The sequence below is a fragment of the Sturnus vulgaris genome, chromosome Z, assembly GCF_052056855.1.
Source record: "Sturnus vulgaris isolate bStuVul1 chromosome Z, bStuVul1.hap1, whole genome shotgun sequence".
NCBI lineage: Eukaryota > Metazoa > Chordata > Aves > Passeriformes > Sturnidae > Sturnus > Sturnus vulgaris.
In genome coordinates this window covers 69517728-69528304 of record NC_142283.1, presented here as the reverse complement: position 1 = coordinate 69528304, position 10577 = coordinate 69517728, and the positions used below count along the sequence as shown (strand labels likewise).

The 10577-nt window shown below is 39.1% G+C and overlaps 1 long non-coding RNA gene across 1 annotated transcript; it reads right to left on the bottom strand.

Moving 5' to 3' along the window:
- Positions 1-4529: 4529 nt before the first annotated feature.
- On the bottom strand, positions 4530-10533 carry LOC148219908 (uncharacterized). Its single transcript, XR_015799358.1, has 3 exons — positions 10265-10533; positions 7687-7874; positions 4530-6882 (listed from the first exon to the last, which is right to left on the bottom strand). It is a non-coding gene; the product is annotated as an uncharacterized LOC148219908 (long non-coding RNA).
- Between the last annotated feature and the right edge of the window lie 44 nt (positions 10534-10577).

Sequence of the window (10577 nt, the reverse complement as noted above, 5' to 3'; positions counted from 1 at the left end):
TAGTGACTCAGAAAAGCCACAAAAGGTAATGAGATTCTTAGACATTCATCAATGTATCAATATGTCAATAAACATGTGAGGCTGTGGAAATTTACAGGAATTTTTGGACATTAAAACATCTGAAAAACCTCAATGTATTGACCTATTGCGCCATCTAGCCTTGTCTGGAGAACATTATGCCCTGGAATCCGGTGTTATGGAACAGTGTGTATCAATCAAGAAGTGTATTTAAATACTGAGTACACAGTGGAGTACTTCCATGGGTAAAACACCCTTGTATGATGGTGGTATTTTGCAGCTTGTGTTTCTCATCTCTAAAAGCTTTATAGCTAAATCATAAAGCTACCCACTGAGAAAAACGTGCAATCTGCAAACCTCTATACATACGTTATCGGAGAAAAAACCATCATACTGCTAAGTGGCACAAGTGCAACCTTGTGTGTGACTTACGCCCTATGCAAACACTCCCTATGTCACCAGAAAAGCCTCCAGCTGGCAGCAATTCTTTTTCTCAGCGACGCAGTGTGAAGAAAATAGAACTGTTTTGTTCTGGTTTTGTCTGGGATACAGTTAATTTCTTCTCCATAGGTGGTGCTATGTTTTCAGTACGAGAATCATGTTGATAATACACTAACATTTTGATGTATGCCAAGTCGTGTTTGCCCTCATTCAACAACTTTTTTTGTGTCTCATGCTCTGCCAGTGAAGAGGTACACAACAAAATCTAGGAGGGAGCATGGCCAGAACAGGTGACCTGAACTGGTAAGAGCGATATTCCACACCATAGAACACCATCCCCAGTATATAAACTGGGGAATTACCTGGAAGCAGGGCTGATCAGGGTGCAAGGACTGGGTCTGGCATTGCTCAATAGAGGGTGAGTAACTCTATTATGCATCAATTGGTTTTCCTTGAGTTTTGTTTCTTCCCTTTTTATTCACTATCATTCATATATTTTACTGTTTACTTTTCAATTTACATTTCAATTTCTAAACATTCCTTACCTTAACCTACAAGTTTTAGTTTTGATTCTCCCTCCCATTCCACTGGCAGGGGGACAATGAACAGCCGCATGGTGCTTAGTTGCTGGCTCCGGTTACACCATGACGAAGTCTGTCTCCAGCAGAGGCTTGCTGATACCACTTCGGGGCTGGAATTGCTGCTGTGTGAATGCCCACCACACCCTGATGCACGGACAACACTCGAGAGTGTGCCCATGAGCAGCTCTAATGACATATTCTTTGGGCAGGTCCTTGCCGAGTCTGCCTCCTCCCTACTTAATGGTCATTAAGTGGCACTATCAGCCATAGCGTTCCCAACTCCTGCCACCCCATGTTCAGGAATGATTGCTTGGTGCTCTCAGTCCACTAATCCAGGATGTGCTTCTAATGCCTCCATAAGCCAGACTTCCTTAGACTCGCCTAAGTGCACTGTGCAACACAACACAACATGACATGACACAACACAACACAATACAACACAACACTGGCCTCATCACCGATTCTTTTACTCAGTGTGGCAGATATGAAACACTGCATTAAATTTCACCAAACTACTGAGCCTAAGCACCCAAGGAATCAAAGCTGTAATTTTCTTTAAATAATATAGCCAGCCTTCTATACTTTCATTGTGCATTCACACTACAACATTTTCTATTGTGAATTTATGGTTAATTTCTAATTGTTTAATTACCTATTCATTCACTAAACACACAGTCAAGTTTAAACAAGTAATAACATTATTAATGGTGTATAATTTAAATGAGGCATCTCAGCTTATTGAAGATACAGTACAGAACACAAATGTACTTAAAATTACAAGATTTCTGCTCTCCAATTTCTGCCCTCCTATTTCTTTAAATTTCACACATCCTAAGACAGATTGCACATTTGGGGGAAAGGTGAAAAAGATAAGTCATTCATTCTTAGTGGTAGGAATATAATTTTCTACTTCTGGCACATCCACATAACACCCATTCCTTTTCATTTTTCCAATAAATGCAGAAGGCTTTTTATCCAAGATGTTTTAACAATGTATAAAGAAAAGATCCTGATTGTTGCTGAGGTATCCTGAGTTGCATCTGAGAAAGCGTACCTCGTCTTTTGGAGCTTGATTCCACTTTCCACAGACTTCCTACTGAACAAGACTTTCAGGAACAAGAATGTTTAATACAGCAATTCAAAACCAATACATGGAACAAAACAAACTTTCTTTTTTTCCACTTGCATCACCAATGGGCTTACAAAGTCCTTTTCCAATTCATCTTATTGACTACTGTGAACTGGCAAACAGGCACATAAAGGTAGCACTACCATTTCAAGATGTTACTGTCAGCCATTTATTCAGTTTAAAAACTAAGCAGGATTAAGATTTCCTATGCCAGTTGTTTCTTGTAGGCCTGTTTGTTTTTTAAACTTCAGTCCAAGTGACTTTGCAGTTTCTATTAGTCATATTTAATAGAAACCCAGAGACTTGTTTAGAGCTGTCCCATTATCTCCAATGCTTGATTGGAAATCCCCCTGCTCATTTTAAATAACTAGCTAAGAAGCCTGACACCATCTAGTTGCAGCAGCCCATTCAAGTTACTAATTCAGATTTTTCCATGTAGTCTACAGTAGACATACCCTGAAACTGTGTGTAAAACAAATAGTTGTCTTATGAGTTAGAATAGCATAGTATTAATTTGAGAAAGTGGAGCATCTAATGGAAACAACCATTATTTTGTAGCAAGCCTCATTTCCTACTCTCACCCTGTGGAAAACAGTCCTTTGCCTCAGTCTCAATCATTGCCTGTAGTCCATCACGTCTTGTTGTGAATTGCTCTGTCCCAGAACTCGGGAACACTTAGGCTAGATACTTAATCCCAGAATTTAGGCTCTCTGTGCCTAAGAGAGGGACTTTCGCAGACAAATGTCATCTCCTGCTAACTGTTACCTCCAACTGGAATGCCGGATTTGCATCTGAAAGCACTACTGCCCGAACACTGGGATGATTTCTCCATCAGATACCAGGCAGATCTGTTCTTACAACAGTGTCAAGGTCCATAGCACAGCAAAAATCTACAGTGAACCTTCTCCTCCTTCTGAAAGTGCTCAACTCCATTATCTACTCAAAAAAAGCAGTTTTATCTGAACACAGATATGTACTGTATATGTGTTCTGAATAAGTGGTATCTAATGTAACCATAAAGGTAATCAAGTAGCCCTGTTACTGCTACAGTAATATTCTGATCACCCAGAGAGAAATATTGTGCTCCTTTTTCATCCTAGCAAATTATCTCTGAAAAATATGGAACAAATCCAACAACAAACCAAAATATGTATCCACATTTGAGCGCACAGTCTCAATATACAAAAGTGGACAACTATTTTGTTCTACCACACTGTGCTGTTTACTCTTCTCTCATGAACAGTTACATCACCCTCTCCACGTTCTACTAGTCCAAAAATGGAATTAATTTTAACCCCTGATGCCCATATGAACCGAGAATGTTTGTCTTTGATGTGTCTTCCTCTAGACTACCACAAGATGGTAGCAGAGAGTTTCTCCCGAGAAAAACCGATCTGAAAAGAACATGAATTATCTCAAGTTTGGGGCCCAGAGAGTGCATGTTTTTCAGCTTACTCTGTTTCCGATGAGCCAAAAAACTACACAATTATATATTGAGACTCTTAGGCAGAAGCTAATTTCCCTTCTGGAATCCCATCTAGCTAATCATTAACCTGAAAGTCTGAATACACTTGCCATCTCTACACCCAAATTCCTTCAAGAACTAGACTTATTATGTACAGAATCTTTGCAGCGTGAGAAGCATGCAGCCTGCAAAAATGTTTCTGGGATCAAAAAACTAGGTGTGGGGATTCTCAGGAAGCTCATTATCAGAGTATGACTATTGCACATTGCATGCACTTGTCTCAGGAAGACATTGAGGCCCACTCTTTTAAAATGCTAAGGCACACAGCCCTTTTATAACAGTCTCCTGACCAGAGTGCTCAATCTGAAAGTAAAGAGAAGGATTCAATTCCCTCTTCAGTTGGAAGAAGTTCAAACATATGCTTGGAACGACCCCAGGGAATGACTAAAGGCACCGATTTAACAGTAGTGTAAATGGATACAGCCACTGCCCTCCATTTAAAGCTGTCACTCTTCAGACAGAAGGATGTGACCTGGAGAGGCAGACTACTTGTGTTTCATCCAATCCAATGGGACAGAATACTTCTGAGACTTGATTAGGCTGCATTTTATCTACTCAGAGGAGAACCTAGGACTTTCAGATTCTTGGAAGGTGCAACAAACAATCACAGTGATAAATAAGTGCCTAAATGATGTAAGTAGTTATTAGTTAGTAATGAATCCACTATCTTGCACTGCTGGACCCATTTCTGCATTTCTAACAACACTAGAAAATTTTGGTAGCTTTAGTTTCCAAGTAAGTTAGGTGGGGAAAATATTAGATATTGCTATTAAATTGATGTACATAAGTTTGGCTTATTTGACATTATGGATGAAGGACCACAGATAAATAAAGATTATAGTGAATATTTTTTTTTGTTTTAGTTTTTGAGGTGGGTTTAAATATTTTGGCATAATGAAGCTCCAGACCTTCCACTTGACATTTGGGAGAAAATAAAATACAGAGGATCTACAGAATAAATTAACTTCATATATCTCAGTGTTCACCACAAAACTGGACTTTGTGAAAAAAAAAGCAGACCTGACATAATTTAGCACAATATAACATGTATATACACAAAAAGACACCTGAAGTTACTTATTAATTCTAATGTTGGAATTTCCTATATTTCACTGCTTTTTCATCTAAATAGCAATGGCTTACAATAGGAATTGTTAGGCAATTATTAGTTAAAGGCAAATAACTGATCATTTCTTCTTCATTAACCCCATAACTTATTTATGCTACTGTGATTTTAATTCTTTAGAATAAGCCTACACTTGTTACTTATTAGTTAAGATCATATCTGATAATATACATAATACATATATAACAACTGCACCATCTCTTTTCAGGAACCACAATTACTATTTGATCAAAGAGATATGTCTGGAGGAGAGACTTGCTGCAACCAAACAAGTTTGTGTACAACAAATCGCAATTTAATACAAGATCAGGCTTTGCACTTTACAGTGACCTACCACAACCACAGTAGAAATGCCTACAGAAAGCTCAAACCTTATTTGTGTAGGGCACTCAGGGTGCACCTGTAAAACAAGTGCAAACAATTAGACCATTCCTGCCTCCTACATTTTGTGAGACAATTCAGACTGGCACTGAGGAATCCTAGCTTGACTCCAAGCTAAGAGGCCCATTGAAAAATAAAGAGTACTATCCCAATGTAACATGGTTGTTCAGTTTCAATGACTCCTCTGCAGCTGCAGGATGGCCAAAATTACTCCCAGAGATGCTCCATGAATATTTATGAAAACCTCTTAGCATTCTGGATGTACTAAAATGTACATCTGAAATTGTTCAGTTCAGTGCAGTTCAGCTCAAGAACATTACTCTGAACTCTTTCACTCTGTAGAGTACTTCTGCAGCTTCTGACTAAATAGAAATTGTTCCTGGGTAGGAATTAAATCATGTATGAGGAATACTGTTTATGGAAAACAGTGGTTTGCTTTGGGTTTGGAAGTCACCATCGTGCAATCAGAAAGCAATTAGCAGTGGCTCTCAGCTAAAAAGAAACAATGGTGAAGTTAAAAACATCTGCCTAGTCAACAATCTGTCCGATAAAAAAGATGCCCAGGATTTCCAAATGACATGAAGATATGAGGAATCAAAATCATATCAGAAAATAGGATTAAGATTCAAAAGCATTTTGACGAGTTAAAGAAATGGGAAAAGAAAGGGAAATAAAGAAAGGGAAAGAGCAATGTTGTAGTGTTAAGCAGAAATAATTAAACAAGGAAAGAGAAAAATCGGCAAGATAAAAATGAACTGTGACTTACAGAACATCACAGGTAGATCTTAAAAAAAAAAATCAATGTTCTGCTTCTGAAGAAACAGCAAACATAGAGACAGGTAGGAACAGAAGAGTCACCTGTGAGTAAATACAGTGCTAATAAGGCTCGTGTTGAAAGAAGTGCTGTGTCCATCAATTCTTCTTTGAAACTAGTCTCAAGAGACCTATGAATACCAGTGAACACAATCAACATTCTGTAAATCATGGAAAGAATTCAGTTTGTTTAACCTAGAGAGGGCTGAGGGAGTCCTATTATAAATCTTCAATGCTTCAAAGGCTGCTGCAGAACAGGAAATAATAACTTGGTCTCTATTAGTTCTCCGGCAGAAGCAGTGGGTATAAAGGCCTACCAAGCCTTTTTGAAAAGAGAATTTTTTACCACTAAAGATAGGGAGGTCCTAGCCAGAGGCTGTCTTTGAAGAACTGGACTTCTGGGAATGGGAGATTTTAAGAAAAATACTTGACAATCAGGAAGTGGGTGGGATTCATCCTCCTTTGGGGCTAAAGATGCCATCTTTCACGCTATCTTGAATATTAATTTGCAATCGAAAGAACTTCAGATTTTTCATATAAATTACTAGATTTTAAAAGATTTAGATTATAAATTACTAGAATCAACACCTCTACTAAACTGTGCAGAAGCTCATGCATATGATCACTAATTGGAATCAGAAACTCTTGAAATCCAAATATTTCTGCTTCACTTTAAACAACATAGTAACGTCTTTCATTGCATTGGTTAATGAGGAACATTAAATTACCCCATTTTTCTTGTTTCCAGTCTCTGATTCAGTGCCTGACAAAGGGAATTGTGTTTTGTACCATACGTTTGCAGATTCTGTTTTCCTTTGAAGTGGTCCTGTTAACATAGATAGCATTGTTCCAATGGCTTACTTTCTTCCTGAAGGGTGGAGAAATAAGAAAATTACCTTTTTATTACTCATATGGGGCAGATTACTGCATCATGTAATGTACGGGTAAAAATTATTAATATACCAACATCAGTGGTAGATTTTGTAAATTATGCAAGTAAGTTATGTAGCATTACAAGAACATTGTGTAACACAGACCTCAGCAGAGAAAAATTAGTTTTTGATGCTAAGAAGCTACAAACATTTGACATATAAAAGAGGAAATATTTTATTTTAGGAACAGCTTACACTAAAATATGGAAAATAAAAAACTACCACCAAAAGTATCAGCAAAAGTAAGTTTATTGGAGTATGTTGTAAAAGTGCAACTTTTACAGCAATATTCAATAGGCAAGGTTCGCTATATTTCTGCACAAAGAATGCAACAAAGATTCAAAGCTGCCAGTACAAAAATCAAAGCTACCAATACAGAATCTTTGTGCACTCTAATACCAGATTATGCAAGGCATCTGTCAGTTACTGAGTTTCTGCTTTTGGTAGGAGGTCTCTCTGCTTTGAAGAACAATTTCAAGAGGTGTCCCTGCCCAAGAGGAGATCCCATGCAATCAGCTGCTTAGCAGAGAGAACTTGAGAAATGCTTGTTTAGGCTGACATATTTCTGGAATAAAGTGTTTGGGTTGCAGTCAAACTTCATACAATGGGAGGGTATGTGTGAGATTCCTTGCACCCACAACTTCCTTTGTTCCTCGATAAATGAGTCTTAGAAAAGCTACCTGCTATTCATGTGTTTTTTACATGATCAGTGACCCAAGCTCATATGCATCAATGCTCACCTCTGTCAGTCCATTTCTTTGTGTATTTTCATAGACTGGAACTACAGAAATTTTTTTCCTGGTTATGTCCTAGGTCTTTACCTTCTCTGGAGCCTGTAATAGCTACCCTTCGTTTGGGTAAGGAGTCGATGAATGCATTTGTCACAATTGGTCAGTTTGTTCAGGTATTTTAGCCAAGCACAGAGACTCTGCAAGAAGAATACACATAATTGAAAATAAAGCAGTAAGTTACTGGCTAACAAAAAGATAGCTAGAATTTAATGAGCTGCTAGACAAAGCATTACTATACTCGCCATTCATGTTAAGCTACTCAAGAAGTCTTTGCTGAGCAGGCAGGCATGAGTCAAAAGGGTAAGGGTCACTTCCCATGACTCTCTGGAGAGGAATTTCTAACTTGTCTTCCATCAACACTTAAAACACAACACAAGGGTTCACAGTTAGTCCCCAGCTAGACTGTCTAGCTTGACCAATCTTCCCCAGGTTATCTTTACCTTTATGATTTTATACCTTTTCATGCTGGTACTTTCCCTCTGAAATCCTTGAACATCAACAATCTCATGTCCACAGCCTTACTTTCAAAACCCTACAGATGGCAGACTTTAGTAGCACTATGGATCAAAGTCCTGCAGGTGTGTTGTGTCAGAGATGGGCTTTGGATACACGTACATAGGCAACAAAACACCCAGAAAAGTGGGGTGAAACTCAGAGCTGCTCTTACAGACACAGAGGGTGCCAGGTTGGATAATGTCCCTTCCAGGCTTTTCCAAACTACATTGCCATAACCTGGTGTATATAGAGAAGTTTGGTACCTGACTCAGGATTTTAGATTCTCTAGACTCTGTGATACTTGACACATTGAGCTTCCAGGCTGTTTTGTGGATTTATCTTTGTTCTTCTCTTTGTATTTCAGTTTTTCCTGCTCAAATATCAGGAACCCAACACCTTGCTTTTAAAAACAATTTCTGATCAGGCATGAAATTCCTTATAGACATTATTCAATAACTCTTTAGGGTCTTTTTGGTTCTAATTAGTACCTTGAACATTATTTCTAAATAGCAGTGAATTCATATGTTCACAAGGAAGCATTCAAAGGATAAGCTAATACATTGTTCATATTGGAACTTATGAATCATATGGATCAGTAAAAGTAATATGAGAGACTGTTACTGCTACCCAAACAAAGAGGCAACAGAGAGCCACAGCAGGGTTGAAATGATTCAGAAAATGTTAAATATACTGATAGATTTAAAAAGGTATCTCCACTAGAGACCTAAAAGTATAAATATTTTCAAACACAGATGAGAGTGCTCAAAGCACAAAAATGAGTTATCTCTAATATAGTACGTGCAACAGTTTTCTACCACACACTTTATTTATTGTATGTAATTCAAAATCTACTTTCAAATATCCAATTGATAAATTTCCAGAAAGCTTAACTAATTATACTGTCCAGAAATATTAAAAGAAAGAACTTACTAGCATAGTGCAGAGACTTGTTAACAAATGTAAGAAAAAAAAGAAAAGCTAAAATTATGGCATCTAATCCTATACATCTGTGATTTGCATTTTCAGTAAAACTTAGCAGTTAGATGACCTTTCATGAACGTACTGCTCTGAATTCTGAAACAACAGTAAATGTCCAGCTGTGGCGCCTCCAGACCACATGCAGGCAATGAAAAAATGAGTGACCCTCTGTAAAAAGTTCAGTTTATATGACTCACAAAACATGCACAGGAACTCTGTGGAAGAAATAGATGCAATTATTCAGAATACAGTTCTGAAGAATAAAACTATCCTTTGACTAGAAATCATTTGCTTGACTAAAAAGCAAAAGCATCGTAAGAAAATGGAATGCCTGACTAAGGAACAGGATGTTACTTGGCAGAGGGAAGTATGAAACATCCCTGAAATACAATGAGGCAAGGAACCACTGACAGCACTAGACAGCAGTTCAGAAGAGAAGGATCAAGGTGCTGAAGTGGACCACAAGAAAAGTGTACGTCGGCAATGCTATGCTAGTACAAAAAAAATGGCAAATTATGTATCATGAGGTATAAAAATAAGATAGCCTATAAGGATGAAAATCTTTGCAGATCACATCCCCCGATGAAAAGCAAATAAGCTTCAAGAATTTGAGATAATTCAGAGGAGAGCAAGGAAAAATTTCTTAATAGGTATATTATATTTAACCTAAAAATTAAAAAAAGAGAAAGAAACAGAAGACCTCTTTTATGTGGAAGTGCTACAAAGTGGAAAAACCCTCAGCATGAATGTCCTGGAATGGATGAGCAAGAGCTTTAAACAAAACTTTCTCATGGCTACATCAGAAGATGTAGCCAGGCAGCTTTTGGCATACTGTACTCTCTGAACGAGAACAGTCATATGGGGACTCGCAACAGTAACATGGTCAGCTCCCGGTCTCCATGTTTTATGTGATTTTTCGGGAGTGAAGAGTTTGCTTTGTGAGCCGAACGGACTTGACGCGGTTTCTGTGAGGGATTTGCTCAGATTTCCTGCGGTGACCAGCCTGGTTACGGCCCGGCCCGAGCCCCGCCGCGGGCACCGGGCACCTCCTCACCTGTCCGCCTTGGGGCCAGAGCGGAGACACAGGGACCTGGGGCCGCGGCACCGGAGATGAAGGCGGCCTGGGGACATCACTCCTGCCTGCTGGGGACTGGATCGGAACGTGTCCATTCTCTGTCCCTCACGGTCCTGCCCGCCCCCCTGTCCTGCTTGGCTCACCCCGCAGCCCTGAGGCGCCTCGAGTAGGGGCACAGGCCCGCGTTCCGTCTTTGGGAGCGCAGCCAAGGGAACGGGCCGAACTTCCCGGAGCGGGGAGAAAGTTCCGAGAAGCGGCTCACCCGGCTGCTCGAGGTGGGAGGAGGCACCGC